The sequence below is a fragment of the Myodes glareolus genome, chromosome 8, assembly GCF_982192425.1.
Source record: "Myodes glareolus chromosome 8, mMyoGla1.1, whole genome shotgun sequence".
Lineage (NCBI taxonomy): Eukaryota > Metazoa > Chordata > Mammalia > Rodentia > Cricetidae > Myodes > Myodes glareolus.
In genome coordinates this window covers 45,091,759-45,109,065 of record NC_142033.1, presented here as the reverse complement: position 1 = coordinate 45,109,065, position 17,307 = coordinate 45,091,759, and positions in this window count along the sequence as shown.

Genomic DNA, 17,307 nt, shown 5'->3' with positions numbered 1-17,307 from the left:
TATTTCTTAGCTATAGCTAGGGTATCTATGGCTGCAATAAAACATCATTATCAAATAAAAACTAAAGAACAAAGAATTTATTTGGTTTATAATTCTATATCACTATTTTACTTCAAAGGCAGCCAGGATACGAACTCAAACATGGTAGTATACTGGAGGCAGGAGCTGGTGAAGAGGTGATAGAGGGCTGGTGTTAAATGAATTGCTTCTCATAGCTTGCTCAGATTACTTTCTAATGGAACCCAGCATTATTCTCCCAGGGATGGCACCACCCAAAAGGGCTAGGTTTTCCCCCACCAATCACTAATTAAGAAAATGCCTTAATTTTCTTAACCTGCATTAACCTGATCTTACGGGGGGAGGGTAAGTTCTTAATTAAGATTCCCTCCTTTCATATGAATTTAGCTTTCATCAAGTTGACACAAAACTGTCCAGCACAATATATATGCATAACATGATAAAGCATCCCATCCAATGTGTATATGTCCAAAAGAAATAGAGTCAATATTGAAGAACTTGCTTCATTTTCATGTTAGCTACAATATAATTTATAATGACAATGTTATAGACCAAGTGTTCATTGAAAATGAACATATAAAACACACACATATTGTTTGGCTTTAAAAATAACTGAAATATGATTACATGCAAAAATTCTGATGAACATGAAGAAGATATGCTAAGACAGACAAAGAAATACAAGTACTTCATGAATCTAAACAGTTCAAAGTAATTGAAACCAAAGTTGAATAGAATTTATTTGAGACTGGGAAAGAGGAGTGAAGGAAGATTGAGTAGATTATGGTGAGAAAGCACAGTGTTTCAGTTGGAGAAGACGAACAACTCTAGAGATGCATTTTGCAACATAGTACTAGATTTAAAAGAATAGCATGCAACTGAAAAAGGCTAAATTATATAAGATGACATACATTACAGCCTATTCCTTTTATTCATTTCACAGTGTATGTGGATATGTATATAATTTATAATTGTAAAGTTATATTTTTAAAAAACTGAGAGTAGATAAAACCTCCATGAATTTTGGGATTACTTTACAATGCAGAATCACACAAATGTTCTTAGCAAAATTTTGTACTAATCTTCTAGTTGGCAACTTCAACTCCTAGCATGGGAATAATATGTAAGAACCACATGTACAGTCATGAAATTAAGTGTGACGTATCTGAAAATTTGCTAAAAGGCTTTTGAAGGTCCAATAATGACAATTTAATTTAAAATTAGTTGGGTTGAATCTGGGTGTTTTTAACAGCACTCATTTGGCTTATATTGTCCAAGCTGACTGCATCCCCACACAACATGTACACTTTGCTGTGTCGTCAAGCATCGTGCCATGAAGTGTCACTGAATGCAATCTGGCACTGCAGTTAAGGGCAGAGACATTTATGTTACAACTTGTAGCAGTTTTACTGGATAAAGTTTTTTGTTCTTATCAGAAACATAGTGTATTGGTACAGGAAATCAAAAGATTATTAATTTTGAATTAATATTATTCTTCAATATCTAAGTATAAAATTAGCATATCTTGGGTTGTAGTGTGCTAGAAAGTTTGATTTAAAAATATTATTTGAATTGCTGACTTGAGATTAATAGAAAAATGATGAAATAATCCTTGACTTGATATTAGAAAAAAATTTCCAAGTTTATGAAATTATCTTAACATACTATTGACATTGAATAAACATATTTAGAGAGTTTATCATTTTCTAACTAAGCTAGGTGTTGTGGGAAAAATTATCATTTTCAGCAGTAGTCTTTATAAAATGAAAGTTTAGATTGTCATGGGAAAATCAAACAGTTTCAATTTGATATTTTGTCCACTTGTTTGTGAATCCAATGATGACTGGCACCTTTGTTCATTTCTACTGAACTTTATACACTGTCTGATCTGTGATGTGTGATTCCCCTGTATATGCTGTGATTACCATTAGGGAACTACTTTGGGCCTATAGCAGAGCTAAAGGGGAACAGAGTTAGGTGGGGGAAAACTAAACAAAATGCTGAGAGAAAGGAGATAAAATCAGGGAGAAGCCATGCAGCCCCACCCGAGACAGACACTGACTAGAATCTTGCCGGTAAGCCACAGCCTCATGGCGATATACAGATTACTAGAAATGGGTCAAATTAAGATGTAAGAGTTAGACAATAAGAAGTTAGAGCTAATGGGTCAAGCAGTGTTTTAAATAATATAGTTTCTGTGTGATTATTTTGGTTCTGGGTGGCTGGGACAAAAAAGCAGCCTCTTTCTACAGATGTGAAATTTGCTTTCTGTGTCAATGTTACATTCAAGAATGAAAAAAAAATCTACATCTTGGTGCAGCTTGATCAACTTGAGCCCAAATTTGAACTATCTCTTTTTCACCTTGTGTTTTTCATCTATCTATAGTCTGTGGTTACCAGCTTGTTTGTCTTTTGTTATGTGAGTCTGAAATGTCCTATACATAGCTTGTGTGTGTGTGTGTGTGTGTGTGTGTGTCTGCCTGAGCATGATTGTGTATATGTCTGTCTGTAGCTATGCATTGTCCATGTGTGTACGTGTGTGTGTGTGTGTGTGTGTGTGTGTGTGTGTGTGTATGCCTGCCTGAGCATGATTGTGAATCTGTCTGTCTGTATCTATGCATTGTCCATGTGTGTGTATTTGTGTGTGTTTGTGTGTCTGCCTGTGCATATTTATGTGTCTATTCCTGCACAATGTGCCTGTGTATGATCTCTCTCTCTCTCTCTCTCTCTCTCTCTCTCTCTCTCTCTCTCTCTCTCTACCTGTGTGTGTGTGTACCTTTCACAGATTACATATTGTACATGTTTATGGTCTCTCTATTATTCTCACTCTCTTTTTCTGCATGTGTGTGTGCCTTTCCTTAACAAAGGGCTTTGCTCTGTATTTATTAACCAGCACATAAATACTAACACAAGGCATAAATGAAGAAAATGTTTAATAGATATATTTAACAGGATTCTGGTAGGAAAGAAGTTACTCTACTCAGCCCATCTGACAAAGAAGAGCACTTAGAAACTATTGAACCTATCCACATGTTACTTTCAACCTTCATGCAATATTTAATTTATTTAAGGTTGTCTTCAACCTGCTGGCCGCTTTAGGAAAATGGTTAATGCAATACACACAAACATATGTCTATTTACCAGGGTAAGGAACTCAGAAAAGGACAAAGCTTAAAATTACAGCTTTGTATTTATCAAAGTTGAAATGGCAGAAAAACACAAGAAATCTATGGGGTAGAAGAGTTATCTATATTTTATTCTTAAAGGCAGAAACAACTTAAATGGGCTGAGCACATAGTAGGTTGACAGGTTAAATACATGATGATCTCAAGACATATGATCTCAAGACATATTGTTAATTTTGTGGCAAGGTCTTGGAGAAGTTTTAGTATCTTGGAAGAAAAGCAACATATTTCTTTCAGAAAATGTATCACCATATCAAACCTATGTCTTTATACTTCAACATTTACCTTTACCTAAAGGTACACTATCCCTAAAGTGAACATCCTTTGTCCCATAAATTCAACCCTGAATTATTGTGTTCAAATACTAAATAAAGGACAATTATTACTAATACAATGATTTAATAAATTTATTCTAATACAGTTTTATCTACAGTTACCAGTGAAGATATTCTACTTTCAGTTCAATAGAATCTTAAATTTAAATGTCAGTCATGACCAAGTTACATTGATTTGAATAACAGAATAAAAGCTCCTATTTTAATTAGTCCTGAGAACTCTCCCTTATAAAGGGTAATGCTCATTATTATTGAAAGATCCAATTAACCATTGTATTTAGAAAGATACTAAGTGTAACAATCCTAGTTTTATTCCTATTGACGTTGGTTTTATAATATGCTTTTCCAGGATCACAATGATGTGCTGTTTTACAGACTGGAATAAGGCCCACCAACACTGTTAAGTACCATCCCACTCAGAAAGCCTCATTGTCAGTGCTGCTGAAGGGGTATGTGGCCTGAAGATGGATGAATCTCCAAGACAAACTAATTCCCAAAAGCCATCACCAATATCCTTAAATGGAAAAGTTCCCCAATTTAATCCTCAAATGCAGGTATCTTTCAATTATCCATCTTTCTACCATGATGCAAGCAAACAAGTCACATCATTGAGTTCAGAACTGACTACTGAAAATATAAAGAAAATGTGAGATAAATAATTTAGGATGTTTTTATCTTAAAACTTACATGTTTTATCACGATAAACAATTACTAGAAGCCTTGGGTGGGGAATTGGTTATTAATATATTCAATTAATCTTATTCATATTATTTAGCATGTTTTATAGACTAACCAGTAATAGTTTGTTTATATATTTAAACAGTTTTATTATTGCTATTCTTGTTGTTATTGTTGTATTATGGAACTTGATTAATAGATCAACAGTTTAGAATGCTTGCTGCTCTTGTACAGGATCCAAATTCTGTTCCCATCATCAAGTAAGACAGCTCACAACTACCTGTAACTCCATTTTAAGGTGTTCTGATATCTCCTTGCATTCAAAGACACAGTACCCATTAACACACATACACTTAAGTAAAAACATTAAATAGTTAAATAAAAAATGTTACAGATAACTGATGTAGGAGGTTCTTCTGACTATGTGTTGCTTTCACTGGTTGAATAAAAAAATCTGCCTTGGCCTTTTGATAGGGCAGCACTTAGGTAGACAGAGTAGACAGAACTGAATGCTGGAAGGAACGGCAGATAGCCGCCCCAGAGCTGCCAGGTCAGACATGCTGAATCTTTCCTGGTAAACCACGACCTTGTGGTGACATACAGATTATGAGAAATGGATTGAATCAAGATGTGAGAGTTAGCTGATAAGGGGCTAGAACTAATGGGCCAGGCATTTTCACACAGGCAGTTTCTGTGTGATTATTTCGGGTGTAAGCTAGCTGGACGGCTGGGAGGAAAAGCAAGTCCTCACCTCTCTCCCTACAACATATAACGAGCTAAGCTCCTCATTAACACTTTAATTAGATGTATTGCTTAGAACTTTTGGTAGAAACAAGCTCAGGGAAAATGTATGAATTTAAATTATTTATAGCCCAAAGATAATAAACAATTGATTAAAGTAAAGCATGGAAGTATTTATAGGTAGTGACATTAAAATAGACATTTTGGGTAAACATAATAATTTGTACTGCTTTCCCTTCACATTGACTCCTTAAGGAACAAAAAGGCTGAGACTCGTGTCATATATAAACGCCATTATAAGGAACTTAAGACAATAAGAGAGAAATATAGAGGCTGTCTGTTTTAGAGTTAAGTTAAACTCTATCTGTCGTGATCTAAAAATGTTTTGTCACTTTTACTTTGTAAGTTCTATTTATACAGATGCCTTTGGGCATAAAGCGCTTTTTTTTTTACAAGTCTAGTTGCCTCTTGTAAATCCTACTTCTCTTGGTTCATTGACAGCTCATCAACTAGCAAATCTCAGTAGTGACAAACATTAATGATTGAACCACATACCTTCATTTCTCTCAGAACCCAATATAATTTAGATTCAATACTCACTTTACAGTTATTAGCTCATCCCCTCTCTCACAACCTCCTTTCATCCATCAGCAATAAACTATGTGTCAAGAATCTAATCATTTGAACTGAGAGAGAGAGAGAAAAAATAGTTCACTGTAACTTGCCATCATTTAGCTAAATATGCTGTATAATATTTCCTAATTATTATATCCAACAATAAATTACAATTTTACATGCTGTTAATAATTGCTGAAAATTTGAATTATTTCTCATTCCATAATAACTAAAGATTTGTTGCATTTTTCTACTATGCTTCAGTATATGAAGTCTGGAAATAAATCTATAATAAAATAGCAGATTATAAATATTATAAGTAAAATATTAATTTATCATACCAAGATAACACCACCAACATAGTACCCTATACTGTGTACCATGACTGAAGTCACTTAAGAAGAATACAAATGTCATCACTATATTACTCCCTCTATTCATCATCTAATCTTTTGTCTAGTATATCAAAACAAAATTTTCTATACTTCAAATAATTATAGCACTAATGTAAACTCTAAGAATATATGATTTTTCTTTAATTTAGGCTGATAAAAATAAGTTACAAAACATTATGAGAAGTATGGCTAAAATTTACAGCTCTATCAATAGATTACTGTGTATGTTTGTATGTTTAAAATATGCATAAATATGTAGGCTAATAGTATATAGATGAAGATAAACAGCATGCTTGAATAAATAACTATAGACAAACAATTGTGAGATGTGTTTGTATTAGACCAGAAGCATGTGGCAAGAAAACAAATTATACACAAGTATTTCTCATTTTAAAAGTTGTCATGTGAATGTTTGTAACAGAATAATGATTCCATTTTCTCAAAAAAGTATATTATAATTGTTGATACAATTAAAGTTATTAATTATCTAAATTAAGATAGGAAGATGATTCCGATTTTCCAGGTGGAATTATATAAAAATATGGATCCTTACAGCACAAGGAGACAGAAGACACAGTGGAAGAGTATTCACTATAAGGACTCAGTCTGTTCTGCTGCCTTTAAAGATAGAAGGAGATGTTTACATACAAACAGATAAGAATGACCTTCAGACAGCAGGAGAGGCAAGGAAGCAGATTCAGCGCACAACCTGCCGAGGACTACATGTTGGCAGACAGCTTATTTGTGTTTGGAAAGAGTGAAACACTAATAGAGTTAATATTCTATTTTACAGAAACATCACATGTCTGTTTAAGATGATAGACAGACAACAGATGAGAAACAAATAAATAAGACATAAAAATTTCAGTGGGCCACACTAACATAAGCATCTTGCAGTACTTATGACTTTCATGAATTGTGCTTAATTGGACTTCGGGGAAGTAGGTCAGTATAAACTAGCAAGTTCCTGGAGCAGACCATAAGAAAATATTTTTTTCCAGCAAAGGTCACTGACATCCTCGTAGGATTGCAGAGTGGCTTAAAAAATGGTGTGGTTACCATGTTTAATAAATTGATCCTTTTTGTGTCCTATTCTCTCCCATTAACTCACTGGCAACTTAGCTTGTAGAGTAAATGAAGGTAAATGATTCAAGAACCAAGCGTGCCTATGAATGGCAATTCCTAGCACTGTTGTTGTCTATCTGACACCCTGAACTACAGGTTTTTACCTAACTTTCAACTAACACCCACTAAAGGGAAACATTGGCCTTCAGAGTACCTGTGACCACTGAGGGGAGACCCCTCTGTGATTGGACATATTAACATTCTTTTTAGAGGCAGAAAGGTGAAGGCCATCCAAAACTCAATTTAGAACCCAGTCACCACATCCTCCTGCTAATAAGGTAGTGTAAAAGATCCTGGATTACCTCCTCATGATCTCCAGTGTTGAAGAGGTAAAATTTTGAATAGGCTAAGGACTCCTGTACCTCATGCAATTTATAAGGAGTTAGGACTTTCATATAATGAAATTGTTTGAGGTTCAACTATATCCCATTAAGTAAAGACAATAAACTCCTTGACTCATTAAGTTGAACTTGGGAGAAGTCATTTCTGAGACCCATTTGGAAAGCAGATATTTTTGTGAATTCCCATCAGGAAAAGTCATATCCTTGCCACAGTAGAAGAACTGTGAATTAATTAGCAAGTGTGCCAGTGGTGGAGGATGCATATGATTCTCCTAACTTAATAGAGATAAGCTATACTGTGTTTATACTGTAGTTGGAATAAGAAGTAGTCAGGAAGGATTTTTAGTAGTCTAACAGCACAGACTTACTTTTATAAATGTTGGACCATGCTACAGTTTCACGTTTAAATGTCTTTCAAAGGTTGGGTCCCCAGCATAATGCTGTAGGGATATGGGCCCTAGTGGGAGTCCTTCAATCATTTTTGTGTGCTTCAGTTTCTGTCCATGAAATTGTTGGTTTCCTTCTCATCATAGCATCATGCTGCAAACTAAGATACTATGTCAGACAGCATAAGGAAGCCTAGTTAGACATGGGGATAGTACATTGCCATGTAGATCCTCCAGGGAACACTGTCATGGGTCCAAATTATTTGGTCCAAGTATTCTTAAGTAAAACCTTCAAAATCATGAACTCATAATAACCACCTATTTTAGTAAGTGTGTTTCTTTGGGCTTTCCTATAACAATGAAAACAAAACACTAATATAATGATTTAAAATAGCATATGATTATTAACTATTAATCACTAGTCTATAAATGATTAATCTCAGTAAGATCAGCTTGGTCTATACTTCACAAGGTAACAAAGCATCAAACAAGTTTAACATTTTATCCAGAGATTAGAGAAAAAAATTCACTTCTGGAACCATGTGTTTCCTTAGCAGAGATCAGTCCCATACTTTTGTATGACTGAATCATTTTTTAGTGTCTCTCAGTCAGGTTCTTAGCTTCCACAGAATGACCTCCACTTTCAAACTGACATAAACTACATTGAATTTTCTCATGTTTGTGACCCTCTAATAATCTACAGAGAAAAGACTCTGCTAATCAACCTATACTCACTCATGTTAACTACACATAAATAATTAAGATACTTAACAAGCTTTGAAAATGTTTGTCCATGAAATGCAACATCAGATACAAAAACATCACCTTTTACTAAAATGTTGCAGGTAGCTGCTTGTTTCATTCCTGGCTGCTCAACCCTGAAATAACCACACAGAAACTGTATTAATTAAAACTTTGCTTGGCACATTAGCTCTAACTTCTTATTGGCTAACTCTTACATATTAATTTAACCCATTTCTATTTATCTGTGTATTGCCACATGGCTGTAGCTTACTGGCTAAAGTTCATGGCATCTGTTTCCAGAGGCACCATGGCTTCTCCCTGACCCCACCCTTCTTTCTGCCAGCATTCAATCTAGTCTCTTCCCTGCCTAGCTCTGCTTTGCCCTGCCTAATCTGCTATAGGCTCAAAGCAGTTCATGGTAATCACAGCATAGAGAGGGAAATCCCACATCACAGAAATACCAATTTTACCAAAAAGTGGTATGCAATGCACATAAAGTTATAGCTTTACTCCTCTGACCACAAATCATCTACTATATGCCAAACATTGTGACCTATCTTCAAGTTTGGGCAATTGTGTGGGTCCTTATAAGAAAATTGGACTTTTAAGTGATTAGTCCTCTCAAAAGAATACACAGAGCTCATTCCCAATGTGCAGGCATAGCAATATCAGACTGGAATATTGGAAAAGTTCTTAGCAGACTGATTTAAACAACAAAGCAGTCTTGAATCCCCCAGTGTCCAGACTATAAGAAACAAAATACCCACTCTTTTGCATTATGTTATTATATTGTAAACTAAGACACTCTTGCTATGGGAGACTGCCAGTTCGTTCCTGACTGCTCAGCCCCAAAATAATTGCACAGAAAACATATTATTTGCAATATTGTTTGGCCAATAGCTTATGCATATTTCTAGCTTGCTCTTGTATCCTAAACTAACCTACCTTCATTAATCTGTGTATCACCATGTGGCTGTGGCCTACTGACAAGTTTCCAGCTGGCGACTCACATCTTTGTCCTCTGATGGTTCCATGGCTTCTCTTCAACTCCACCTTCTTTCTCCCAGCATTCTGTTTAGTTTTCCTACCTAACACTAGTCTGCTAATCCACTGGAAAAAAAACATCTTTATTCATTAACCAATAAAAACAGCACATATACAGAAGGACTTCCCTTGTCTAACCAAGGAAGTAATCCTGATGAAACATTGGAATGGCCTCTTGAATGTCTAGTGCCTATTAGAGCTTCAGATTAGATACCATGATGCTCATGTACTTTTAGGATCTGGCATATTCTATACCATCTGAAAATATTCATTGAAACATGATCACTGGCAATCTGACAGAAAAATATTTCTATTTCCAAAAATCTATTTGAAGACTTTCAACATTTTATCTCCAGATTTTGACCTGGTGAGTCCATTTCAGCTCCAGAAAGGTAGAGGTTTCTTATCAGGTGTCCCAGTAACAATTCCATCATACCAGGCATCAGTAGTCTTGTGATATTTTGGAATTCTTTGGCTCTTTCATGCAGGTTGACTTGTAAGTAAACAAGGAGTTATCAAGCTTGGAGAAGTATACATACATCTTATATGTTTGTGTACACATACATGAATACATACAGGTATGAATATATACTTTCAACATCATATATACATATATATAATATGTGTGCTTATGTATATAAATATAAAATAACAAATAAATATATGAAACTGTAAATGTAGCTATGTTTTACTTTTTAAAAGAAATGTTTCTTATTTTCTTGTCAAACCCAGGTTTAAAAAAAATACACTAACAGCATCATTCTACCATTGTAAAAGTAAAATGTTATATATTTTACAATCTTCAGAAAGTTTGTTAAATTCATGAAATGACCATGACTACAATCTAGACATAAATTATTTGTCCTATTTGCTGAGCCAGAATAAATACAAGATCTACTACAGGGAGATATGAGGGAGGGAAAGGAAAGCAGAAAGGGAATGGTAGAGAGGGGGAGGGAATTCCTGCAGATCTGGAATGAGAAGGTAAAAGAGGAGATGAGAAGAGAGGAGAGGAGAAGTGAGGAGGGCAGGCAACACAAGTGGAAAGGAGGAGAGGAGAAGAGGGAAAAGGAGAAGAGGAGGGGTGGAGAGAGGAGAGGAGAGGAGAGGAGAGGAGAGGAGAGGAGAGGAGAGGAGAGGAGAGGAGAGGAGAGGAGAGACAGAGATGGGGGAGGGAGGAAAGGCAGGATAGCTAAGGGGAGGTGAGAGGAGGAGAAAGACAGAGAGGTGAAAGAATGACAGGGGAGGGGTCAGAGACAGAGGGAAGAAAGGGTAGAGGAGAGGGAAATTTTATAGCAATATACAAGAAAAGAAACATATCAACTTCAAAATACTCAGGACATCTATTTATACTTGTCAAAAATATATGTTATTCTCTATAAACCTTTACTTTTTCTAAAGTGCCCAAATTCACAAACACATTAGAAATACACCATAATTTTCCATGAAATCACATACTAAAATAAATAATTAATATTAAAGTCTCAAATCATGCCATTTTATTTTATCACTGTGGAATTATTACCAAACATATAATATTTGATATTTATTATATTACATTTTAAGCATAATTTTGTTTTATTTTAAAAATTTTGTATGTATAAGGCCTGAGCCTTCTTTCCAGCTTTACAGTTTGTTACTGCTTATATGATATAAAGTGATTATAACAATAAATGACAATACTCATTTCAAAGCAGTAAAGGTTATTAGTAATATGTGTGATTTGTGCTGGAGTGCTAAAATAGTATAGAAAGTAATGAATTATTTGATAGCATGTGTCAATAATATAAATTTTATGCATAAAAGTTTGCTTGTGAACTTTAGTTCAAAATAGTTGGATTAAAAACAAGTTGTCTCCCAGATATTTTATTTGAGATGGTTCTCTTCCTCCCTCCCTTCCTACCTCCTTCCCTCCCTCCCTCCCTCTGTTCTTTCTTTCTGTCTGTCTGTCTGTTTGTTGTCTTTCAAAAAAGCCGGTTTGTGACCATGGATAAATCCTGGTCCCACTGCTACGATCGCTCAAACAGACAAAGTCACACAACTGGCACCCACATGCGGAGGGTTTAGTTCTGTTCCATTCATGTTTCCTAGTCAGTCCAGAATCAATGAGCTCCCAGGACTCTGGCCAGCTCTCTCTGTGGGTTCCCCAATCATGATCATGTTCACTCTGGCCTTGCTTTGTTCATGTAATCCCACCTTGCTCTCTTCGACTAGACTCCTGAAGCTAGGCTTGGTGCTCGACTGTGGATCTCTGCATCTGTTTCCATCAGCTACTGGGTGAAGGTGATATATTTAAATGCTTCTTAATCTCAACATTAGCTTGCAGTTTTGTCCATTTTATGTTGGCTGATAGTGTGATCCATGAATATAATTATGGAATTTCAGATATCTTAAAGAACTTTGTTTTATTAGCCTCATAGAATTATTGATTTTCCCTAACAGAGGAGATACATGTTCTGTATTTCTTACCCACTAATGGGCAAGTAGACTGAGGATTAAAGGAGTTCAATCTTATCAATTATTAGTTCATAAAATATAAGTCAGTAATGCTTTTATGGCCAAGGGAAAACTTACTACTTATTCTACAAAAATTTTACTATGAATACATACATATACATATTTATGTATAGACATATATATGTTTATTATGCATGCATACATGTATGTATGTATGCCAAATAAGATCATCACCAATTTCATTAAAATAATGAGCAATATTTGAAAGCATATTTTGAGAATTCATATTAAACACGAATATTTCTAATCATTAATCTAATTCTTACCCATAAACTCTTTCTTCCTGTTGGCAGTCTTCAGTGATTACATATAGAGGTGCACTTGATAAATGCTATAGAGAACTGCTGAGAACAGATATTCAAAGTCAGGCAAGTATGGACCACAGACTCCAATCTACTCAAATATCCATGACAACTTCTTCATTAATTTTCATCCCTCTTTCTCTTATTCATATGGCACTAAGAATAAAATTTCCACTTTGAGGGATTTTTAAGAGTTTTAATTTTATTAGCTTATAAACACTTATGTTTCATTATGACATTTTTTCCAATAAGATTATTGGTTTTTGAACTACTTCTTTCTCTCATCATCTCATTTGTGTCCTCTCACCTGTAGGTTCCTCCTCTCCAATTTTATGTCACATGTTACAAAGTTCTACTTTCCAAAGTTGTTTATTGATATGCCTGACAGGTAGTAAATATTTCATAGATGTTATTTTCCATTGTTTTATTATTGGTAAAAATGAAAGGTTAATGAAGTATAGATAAGATCAATTGAAGGAACATCAAAAGCTGATGTGTTTGATGTCTTTTAACTGCCAATTTCTTGGGCCATTAGGTTCAAAAATAAAGATTAAATCAGCCATACTTCACCTAAAAACAAGTGGAGCTTTTATGACCATTGTACATATCAGATAGCTGTGTTTCACTTTATGACATTTGACATTTATTTATTTATTTATTCTTTTTTTTCAAAGTTTATTAAATTATGAAAGTTTCCATTTCTGCCCCTCCTCCCAACATCCTCCCACTCCCCCCACTCCCTCTCCTCCTCCCTCTCCATCCCTAAGAGCAGTCAGGGTTTCCTGCCCTGTGGGAAGTTCAAGTTCCTCCCCCCTCCTTCCAGGTCCAGGCAGGTGAGTATCCAAACAGACTGGATCCCAAAAATCCAGTATATGCAGAGGAAACAAGTCCCAGTGTCATTGTCAATGGCTTTTCAGAAAGACTCCAGGCCAGCCACATTCAGAGAATCCGGCCACATTCAGAGAATCTGGTTGGATCACGTGCTCGTTCAGTCCTAGTCCTGACAACATTTTTTTAAAAAATGGTTATACTGGTATGGGACAGAAGGAAAACTTTAAGAAAAAAAATTTACTTTCTCCATGCCTATTTTGTCTATATCATATTCTTCCTTGCACACATGTTTATATGAATGATGTTAAAGTTTTCCATGATGAACAATAGATTTTTCTAGAGAAACTTTTCCTGCAGTAATCTTTGAAGTTTGCAGGAAGAAGATGAGGCATCACAGCAACAACTCCACCTAACTGAGATGACATTGTGATGCTGACAGCTGAGGTACACCATTTCAGCAGCTGATACCCCCCAAAAAAGATGTGGTATGGGACAATGATTTGTATTCTGTTGATTATATTTTAAGTAAATGCCGATTGGCCAGCAGCCAGGCAAGAAGTATAGGCAGGACAATTAGACAGGAAGTAGAGGTAGGTCAATGAGAACAGGAGAATTCTGGGAAGAAGGAAGTTCTAGTCTGTAGTAGTGTCCCAGCCACACAAGAAGCAAGATGTGACTGCCTCGCCAAATAAGGTACTGAGCCATGTGGCTGACATAGACAAAAATAATGGGTTAATATGTTAAAAGAGTTAATAAGAAGCCTAAGTTAATGGGTCAATCAGTTTATGATTAATATAGACCTCTCTGATTTTAAACAAATGCTTATTAATTGGGTCATAGTTACCAATAATAGTAAGTCTAATTGCCATTCCTACTTTCTAGATACTGTCTAGCAATTTCTTGCAATATATGGGCAAAGACACCAAGTTTTGTGTTTGATTTTATTTAAATAAAATATTTGAAATATTTTTGTCTCAATGATATAATAGCATAACCCAATAATGATATTGTATATATTTAAGTCAGGTTTGTTCACACCTATCTATGTGTTGAAAGTTATAAATAGCCTGCACTATGATTACTATTTTAACACAGAGGGAACAGTCCTTACAAGTTAATTGTTAAGTACATGCAAGAACTAATCTCATTAGATTGCTTAGAGGTTGCATACTTAAATCTCTGATTTTGAAACCATGGTGTTACTCTCTCTCAGATTAAAAATAACTAATAATTAAAATAATTAAAAACTTAAAATTCACATTTTGTATTCTCATGGTATAATGTTGTTGGAGGTTTCTGTCCTGCCTGGTTTCCACAGTTCTTAAGTCACATAGAAACCACATATAAACTGATTGGCCCATTAGCTCAGGCTTCTTATTTACTCTTATAAATTACATTAGCCCATTAATCTTATCTGTGTTAGCCACATGGCTCAGTACCTTTTTCAGCGGTGTAGACACATCTTGCTTCCCCTGTGTCTGGACAGGACTGCAGAGGGAGCTTCTGTCTTCCCAGAATTCTCCTGTCCTCATTGGCCCACCTCTACTTCCTGTCTGGTTGGCCTGCCTATACTTCCTACCTGGCTACAGGCCAATCAGTATTTATATAAAACATAATTGACAGAATATAGACAATTGTCCCACACCAAAAGTCAAGGTGTTTATCAAATATAAACAAATTACCATTTCCTCCAGTAGATAATAGGAATAGAGCATGCACTCTATACCAGACATTTCAGAATGAAAATATGCAATAAACTAATAAGGCAAGATAATAATGTCTAACTAAAGCTAAGTGTGATGAGCCTTAATCTTAAAAGTAGGGAGGTGGAAGCAGAAGGATTGTGGTCAAGGCCATTGTGGATATTTTATCACAGAAATAACGTCTTATAATTTCATTCATGTAAAATTTATATGATATTAATATAAACTGTCATTGTGATAGCTTAGCCTGGAAACTACGTAGAATTTCTCTGTGAAGTCTAGGCTGCCTTGGAGCTATCTCTGTAATACTAAGATTTGTCTTTCTCTGTTTCCCAGGTGCTGATATTAAAGGTCATGATCAACTCATACTTGAATTCAATAAAGAATTAAGTATTGATACACTCAGAAGCCTGAATAAATCTCCTGCACATTACAACTTACCAAAAAGAAAGCCTTCATTACAAATTGAATACTGAAAAGATATACAAAGAACAAAATACAGCGTGTTGTAATTAGAAGGTAAGTTGAAGACTTATTGATATGATGTTTCATTACTCTTGAATATGAATTGACAAAAATCATAGCTGTTCAGTGAGTTATATTGAACAGTGACACTAATGTACAGTATTTCAACATATACTATCTCGAAGTCTTTAAAATATTCATTAGATAAATGAGTTAAACTCATTTGTTGAGAATTACTAATTTCTTACATAGGGTATCAGCAAGTTCCTCTGAACACTGATATGACAAAAAAAAGGGACCTGCAAATGGAAGTAGAAGACAGCTAAGAAATAGATGCACAAGACATCAAAAGACTTAGCATTAACTGGATAATTCCAGGTATCACAGAATGGCAACCATTAAATTGCCATTAATTAAAGAAGATTGATTAATATATGTAAGACTTTCAGTGACAATATCAGAGAGGATTTGTCTACATACTGGAGCCAAATGAGCTCTGGCAACAGACTTTTTCCAGACCCAATTTAAAAGAGCTTAAAATTAAGCCCTGATAAATTTACCATTAAAGTACAAATAGAAGAAAAAAAAACAAGGCAAAAATCTTTAGATGATCCCAACAAAAATCAACTTTAATAATGCACTAGTCATAATTGCTAAAGCTAAATAAAAATTGGAAACTACACCTCCTAGCCATAAAAAACTCATTCAATAGAAAAAATAAAAATAACAGAAATAATCTTTCAACAATGGTACTCTGTTCCACAACTTCAGAGATATAAAGGAAATGAGAATAGTGAGGAACTTAAGTATGAGACTATACAAAAATTTAAAACTTTAATTAAAGATTGCAATCTGTGTACTACAGGATCTTTGAATTTTTCCTGGTCCTGGATCATATAAAACCTTGCTAAAAAATAATACAATACACAAAGAGGGAGCCAGCAAGTGACAGTGATGTTATTTCATGGCTCCTACTTACAGGTTCTTGCCTTGGGTTCTTTTCTCATCTTTCCCCAATGGCAGAGTGTGATTTGGACATGGAGCCCAAATAATTTCATCTGCTTAACTGTGTTTGCTGAGAGGGTTCTACTCCAGCAACAGTAATGAGACTGGAATCCTTTTAATAAGTAATTCATACAGAACAGAGATGTGTTGACTACACTGGAGACTGTGAAATCCAAGAGCATGAATCTCATTTTTGTACTGTGATATCTCATGCTGAATGTTGGAGTAATGAGAAAGGGTGGAAGCCAGACTGATCCCTTTTATTAGGAATCTACCCCTGTGATAGCTAGTCAAGTCTTCCACCAACATGTCTATGAAAGCACACTTTCATAACTGAGCCATTGCTTGGCAATCAAGAAAAATTCTATTCAACGTTAATTTTGAAGAAGGCAAATCCACAGACTTGAGCATGCATGTATACAGAACTGCAGCTTGCCTACACTGTCCATAGAACATCTGTCAGTGTCAAAATCATTTGAAACTATGATCACTTTCAAAAACGATAACAATGTTCAATCACTTATTAAATTTCAATAACTTTTCTAATATATTTTCAGATGGTGGCATTTTTGTTCGTTCCTCTCATACATCCAGACTGCATGAAGGAGTTTGCCTTCCCTGGAGCTTTTATGGTTAATGTTGATGGATTCAGTACAGATTGTCCAAGTCATTTTATCTTTACTTACAAAAGAAACCTACTGGGTGATGGAATGATGCTTCATAACTCTAACAGTGCACTTCATTTGTAGTTATTAAACACTCAGCAGGCTCCTCACCACTCTGACATTTGTTTCCTAGTCAAAGCTCCTGTCTGACATGGCACCACTGTGCAAGGTGCCATTTGCTGAAATGAGAATTCAGCTGGGATAATTAATAA